Here is a 7107-nt window from a genome sequence, read left to right as displayed (position 1 = left end):
GCTTAGTCTTTGCTTGGTAACTGGCTTTGCACCTATCAGAGGACACAAGAATCTCCTTGGTTAAAAGCTTCTGAAGCTTTTGTGCTTCTGTTGTGCACATACTCGTCTCTGCCTAGCACTACTTTTAGAGCCAATGTTGGAAATGATTGCTACCCTAAGCGCGTGTACTCTCCCCCGGCATTTGATACTTACTTGACTGTAAGGTCGTGACTTCTTGCTTTGCTCTAGTCCTTTAAAGTGTTGCCTGTAGCATAACATTTTAGCCTCAGCCTCTTGCTTGTCTCCACATTCCAGAAGCTTCCTTTGGGTTGGCATCCCATCTCTGAAAATATTATGTGACTCATTTATTAAAGGATGTGTAGCCGAAAAGGATGTTTCCTATATCTCATGGGGAGAAACGAAGACTTACCCAAAGCTTTATAGGAAATAATAATAAAGATAGAGTTGGCAATTGCAAGATGAAAATACACAAGGAATATTTGCCCACACCAAGTTCACACGTGACCTGAGACACGAACAGTTGCGTTGAATCAGGCAATTCCGGGTTACTCAGTGAAGGAAAGACAGCAATCTTCCACGCCCAAGGGTTCAGATACTTCCCTATGGAGCTTTCATCAGATTACTCACATCCATATTGCTGTGAGTTCTCCGTTCTTTGTGTCCTTTCACCGTGGGAGAAAAGGATGCGCGGTGACATTGACAAGGCAGGGTCTGAGCACATGAGAAGATGAGTGAGATTTGCGAATAATCAGGAGTTGTCTGCGGACACTGATCTTGCAGTGAATGCTGTTTCGAGAACGAGAACACAACCCATAGTTAAAACTGCTATTCCAGTAGCTGCTTAGATGGCTGTAAACTCCTCAAAGGCAGGTCCATGTGCTCAGCTTACGACATCTCTCGTCACACCGAGCTCAGGGGCTTGTAAGTAGAGAGCGTGCACCAAAGTATTGTTGAATAGAGACTGAATTAATCTTATCATCACCACCAGGACTGGATTTCTGTATCATCTTCCACAGATAAATACAAGGAGACACAATCTTGTTAAGATAATATCAGGGTTGTAAAAACATTTCTGGCAGAGCTAAATTTTTCTATTTCTTTAGGACCAACATTACTGTGTACAGTAATAGGATGAAAACAGATTAGAGAGATTCCCTGACATAAATAAGAGTTAGTGTTACAGTAAGAGATGCAAAATGTTCAGTGAGGTGCGCAGACATTTTACAAGATTTATGTCACTGGTGGCCACAGCATTTTGATACTTCCCAATGACATTTTAATGTAAAAACTGAACTCTTAAAAGAATTTTACAATTCATTTTAAACCTGACTTTGTGCATTCATTATTAACTGAGGAAGTACGCAACTGTGATAAAATAGCTTGCTAACAGTAGCTACCCAGGGATTACACAAAGTCTACTCTAGTGTGCAGTTGTTCTTTTGCATATTTCATTTACTTGGGGGGAATATATTATAATTTGTAATTTCCATATTGCCAGATTATTGTGCACTCTCCAATGATTACTCTCACTATTTGGGATCCATCAATTTCTGCACAGTTTAGTAAGACAATTTGACTTCCCAAACTCCGGAAGAATCTCAGAGGGCCACATTTCAATTGAAAACAGAAAAGACGACCATTATTTCTCCAGAATACAAACTCAGCATTACTATTTGTTAAACCACGTTCCCCTTCTATTTTCCTTTCCCCACCTGATGCTAAACTATTTGATTTCATTTTGCTGCCATAAAATTTTCAATAATATAACCTTAAATATTATTTTAATGCTGAAATAAGAAAGGTAGACGACGCAGTTATTTTAAGTTTGCTATATGCTGCAATTGCATTACACATGCACACAGATTTACGTGGAACTCAATGCAGTAACTCTCTTTCAAAGACTCAGACAATTTCCACTGCATTTAATATACCAATCATATAAACAGTTTTCAAAAATTAAGTCAAAGAAATTCTATTTGGCCCCTGCCTGCACATTGTCCACACATAACAATGTCCTCCCTGGCCCCCTTCCAGCCCCAGCCACAGGAAGGTTCTGACACCATTATACCATTTCCACACCAGCCCATTTAATTTTTCTCCGCTTCATCAAGTTGTTCCTCAAATAGGTTTTGCAATTAGTGACGATGTCACATCAATCATGAAAATCTGTTTGTCTAATTCCATCCAGTCAGCAAGTGTTTACTGAACGCCTCCCTGGAGCTGAGTGCTGAAAATACTCTTCTGCAACATTCGGAGCTGCTGGCTTGTTAGATCCTTGAAGGATTTTTTCAGGCTCCTTCTTCAAAGTCCCAGTTCCCCAAACCAAGAGCACAGATTAATGGGGTAGCAAATGGGGCTTTTTCACCTTTATTTTTCTTACCCATTAGAGTTGTTATTGAGCAATTTTTATGAGCTTGACGTATGTGGCAGATGACAACAATTATAACATAAATATGTACAAATTTAGAAGCAATCTATTAGATAACTATATGCTAATAGCATGGCTTATTAAGATTGTGTTTTAAGAGGCAATACATTAGCATGTGCTTTAGAGGTCAAGTGCATGAACTCTGGAGCAAGACTCACGTCCCTAGTCTGTTACTAGTTGTTGACCAGAAGCTAGTTATTTAACTTCTGTGTCTCAGCTACTCATCGGTGAAATGGAAATAATAATAGGACCCGTCCCCGCCTGGCACCGTCTCTGCCCTTCCCACCGTCCTCGCCACTCTCCAGGTTTTCGCCGGGAGAATCCCCCTCTCAGGCTGTTTCTCGGAAATCCCACCCGAGACATGCCCACTTTCTTCTCTCTCTCTGCGAACCAGCTTCCTCTACTTACCCACACATTTTGACACCAAAATGGTTTTGGTTTGCCACGGCACCAATTTCAGATCAATTCTTTTTAAATCAACATACTGTGGTCTCTGGGTCTCCGGGTTCACATTTTTAATAATCAGATTGGCCAGGTGCCAACCAGGGGTCTGCTCTGCTCTGGCCGTGTGGCACACACCGGGGGCTGTCAGTGAAAGGGTTTTCAGAGAGGGCGTGGTGGGTGGGGTGTGCACGCAAAGCACGTACCCTACACAGCACTGATTTTACCATCAAAACAGACACAGCTGGAGGTCAAGGATTATGTCTTTTAATGTCCAAAATCAAGAGTTTAGGACACGTCATAAGTATTTTGAATGCACTGAATAAATGAATAAAGAAATAAGCCTTTTCCAGACTCGCCTCAGCCCACAACGACCCTTCCCTTTTTTGGAGGCTTTACTTCTTACCACTTGTCCACCACATTACCAAGCATCAGACTACGTAACGTCCTGCATTATTTTCCAATTCTTCCATGTACGTGATGATCTCACTTCTTTAAATTATAAAACCCCTAAGCTTAGCTGACCTCCATTTTCCAAATTAGACAGTACACAGTAAGTAATTCGATCTGTTTCTTAAAACATGTATTAAAAGCCAGGGGCCAGACAACATGCTCGATTCTGAGGTTCAACAAGGAACAAGACACAGAGCCTTCCTTCAGGATGCTCCCAGGGTAGTGAGGAGGATAGGTCGGTAGCCAGACTGTGGAATACCGTGGATAAAGACACGCCCAGCGTTCTGGGTGAACAGGGAGGCAGGAGCACACCTCAGACCACACATTTCATAGCACTGCTGTCAGCACCGGGTGATAGAATTTGGATGAAATAAACACAAGGAATTTGGCACATGGTACCTGCCCCACAAACGTTAGCTCGGACAGCAAGCACTCCCCTGCCTTCCATCAACCCTGGCTGCAAAGGACTCTTGCTAGAAGATAAATTAAGCTGTTTTCTTAAGAAATACTCTTTTTAAAAGCACAGCTAGGTGTACCTGATCCAATATTTTTAGGCTAGAAATAGCCTGCATTGTATTAATTGCACCACACACCTCTCAACACAGTTTGATTATCCTGAAAACAGAAAAAAATCTCTCTCCACCAAAGTCTGCTTATTAATCAGCTCTTGTCCTCCTACAGCTCTCAGAGGAGAGAGTAAGAACATTCTGGACTTAGAGAGACTCGAGTTTTGATCCTGAGCCTCTGTCTGATATTTGATCTTTCTGGTCACAGACAAGTTGTACTCAGGTGTAAAGGGAGGAAACAGTATCCACCTCAAAGAACTGCTGTGATGACTCAGGAAGATGATGCGCCAAAAGATCTCAGCTCCTGCATTTATTCTACAAATAGTAGTTGAGCACCTGCTCTGTACTGGATGCTAACGATACGGCAGAAGAGAAACAGACAGAATTACCTGCCCTCATGGAGCTGACACTCTGGTGGGGAAGAAAGAAAATAAGTAAGATAAATAAGTACAATTTATAGTATGCTACAGAGTGATAAGAACTAGGAAGAGAAATAAAACGACAGGGGAGGGGGTATGACGCATGAGGAAGGGACTGACATTCAGGGAGGGCAGAGTATCTGAAGAGACACCTGCTCAGGTGGTGCCTGGCACAGGTGAGTTTGAGCTACTGTATCAGCACACGCTTTCGCTCCACTTCCCTGGAGTTGGAGCACACTTCGGCCAACATGTCTGGGAGAACACTGATTTGAGATGATGACTTGGAATTGTCACACTCTGCTGTCGTGATTAGTCTTAATTGTCATTCACATCTCTCATCTGTGCCGCTGCCATTTTTTTCCTCTCTCCTTATGCAAATCTGATCACTTCTGAAGGCTCTTTTCTAAAAAACAAACGCGTATCGTCCCCCCTGGGCCAATCTTGCTACCAGAGGACCGACTAAAGCATTTGTTCTTGCATCGTTCATAAGGACCCGGCCCCATTAAAAGGATTACTTTGTTTCTTGTGATTGTTTCTCATCAGATGCTCAATCGCATAAGAGGGTGTCGTGTTCCAAGTGGCGCACAGTCCGGTGTGGTTAGTGCTAATGGGATGTGCACAGCTTGCGCGGAGGGGGACACCTTTTGCCTGTCATAGAAGTTGACACTCTAAATGACAACAGGTTCCAGATGGAAATATTCTGTGTCAGTACACTCGGCTACTGAGTTAACGCTACACCGCAGTCGGAGGGGCTGGGGCACAGCTGGGACACTTGTCCATGGTGGCGATTGGTGAGAAGAGAAGGATCCCCTCCCACCTCTTCCAGCCAAAACCCTGAATCCCTAAGAAGAAATCATTTGATCTGAACGTCCCTTCTGCAGCCTTTTCTCCCTTTTTTTCATGTTTCTCAAGCTTTTGAGCGTGTCCCGTGCTGCTTTCATCAATAACTGTTCATTACATACCTGGTTGCTGAGGGTGGGACCCGGCTGTGTGACCCGGGGCAAGTCGCCCAATGTGTTAAGGCCTCAGTTTCTTCTTCTGTGAAATGGCAATGAGAATTCCTAGCTTGAGGGCTTCTGTCACTGGGGTCTGTGAGCCGAGCAAAGAGTCAATGACACCGAGGAGAGACAGAATGTTAACACGTGGATGAAGAAAAAAGACCATGTAATCCATTGCTAAGGGATAACGAGAACAAGGATCCACTCCTAACGATGACTCGCTTTTAACGGTTCAACAGTCTCTTCCTGGCATACCACTAGTATATGACAGTAAGACATTCGGGGTGTGTGTGTGTGCGCATGTGTGTGTGTTAAGGATTGACAAGCCCCTTTTGTATCTTTAAAAAATAGAAATATAATTGCCACCTATTCAATTAATAATCATCGTAATTTTGTAATCCCAAGGGTAAGTCACACTGTGGCAATTTATTTTCTCTTTTTCAAGACTTTTGAAATGTAAAAATCAATATAAATTCCATATATGCATATATATTTATTTCTTATACAAAAGAGATCATAGTTTAATATCATTTGATAACCTACTCTTTGTAGATGATACCTTACAGGTAAAGCTAACCCTCAATAAAGCAAAAAAAAAAATCAGCCTTTTCCTTTTTAACAGTTGTACAGTGTTTGAATGTATAGCTCTGTATCGGGACAAAGTTTAACCATTCAACACAACAAACTACATTAAATGGGACGTGTTGCAACCCAGGCTTGGGTTCATATCATAAATGCCTACTGTGGAAATTATTCCCTAGCAAACCTTTGTGGCCCATTTCTTACTTCGATGTAGTATTTTCACCAAATTGATAAAATCCAGTCTTCACATGGCATCACCCAAGGTCACGTCCACATAAACACCATTTTCTAAATGTAGTCTCTGAACCTCCAGAAAGCTCTACGCTCTCTCACAGACTCAGAACAGTCACAGCACAAACCCAGGTCAAAGGGAAAGTAACCTCCAGCAAACTAAAAGTTATAAACAACCTCGCCAGAGAGCAAAAGAATTAAAAATGGCTTTTGGTGGCAACATGAAAAGAAATAAAGATTTTTCTCTTTTCTTTTTTTTTTTTTTTTTTGCCTTGTTTCATTCGATTTAGAGGATCGGAACAGTGCTCAGCTTTCACTTTTATTTTCTATCCAGTCTTTCTGTTCTCAAAGATCTTCAAGTGCAAAGAGAGACACAATGATCCCATTTACTCAGACATTTCACACTTCACCTGTTGCGTCTGGTGTATTTTGAACACATGAGTATGTTTCCCACTCTACCCACTTAGGCTTTTTGCTACTAAAGCTTTGCTATAAAAAAAAAAGTTTCCATAATTAAAGCAAAACAAAAACTTCTCCATGCAGAGCCTGACTGTCAGCAAGGCAAAATAAATATATTTAAACAGTATATTTGAAGTGAAGTATGAAGTGAAGTAAGAGACTTGAGATGACCCAGGAGGGATGAGAAGGAGCAATCGTTCAGCACTGTTCCAGCTCCATGACCCAAGTGCTTCCCATCCACTTGTCCCTTGTCCCTGTCCCCACGTGACCTTACCTGCATCTGCGGCGACAGGACGGGGGCAGGTTCCGCCTGTGAGACAGATCCCAGCAGTGGCAGAGGACAGCAAAGCTCTCTCTTCCTAACTTGGATGTCTACAGCCTATGTGTGACGCTTAAAAGGAAATGGTATGTATAAACATGGTTACTTACCGCTCTCGTAGAAATAAAACAACCATTTTACTAAAGCATCAAGTAATACTAGAATAACTAAAATGACTGAAAATGGGAAGGCTAGAGGTGGTCAGGTGAGG

This window comes from Lemur catta, chromosome 1, assembly GCF_020740605.2.
Source record: "Lemur catta isolate mLemCat1 chromosome 1, mLemCat1.pri, whole genome shotgun sequence".
NCBI classification, from domain to species: Eukaryota; Metazoa; Chordata; class Mammalia; order Primates; family Lemuridae; genus Lemur; species Lemur catta.
Note: the sequence above shows the minus strand (reverse complement) of the source record.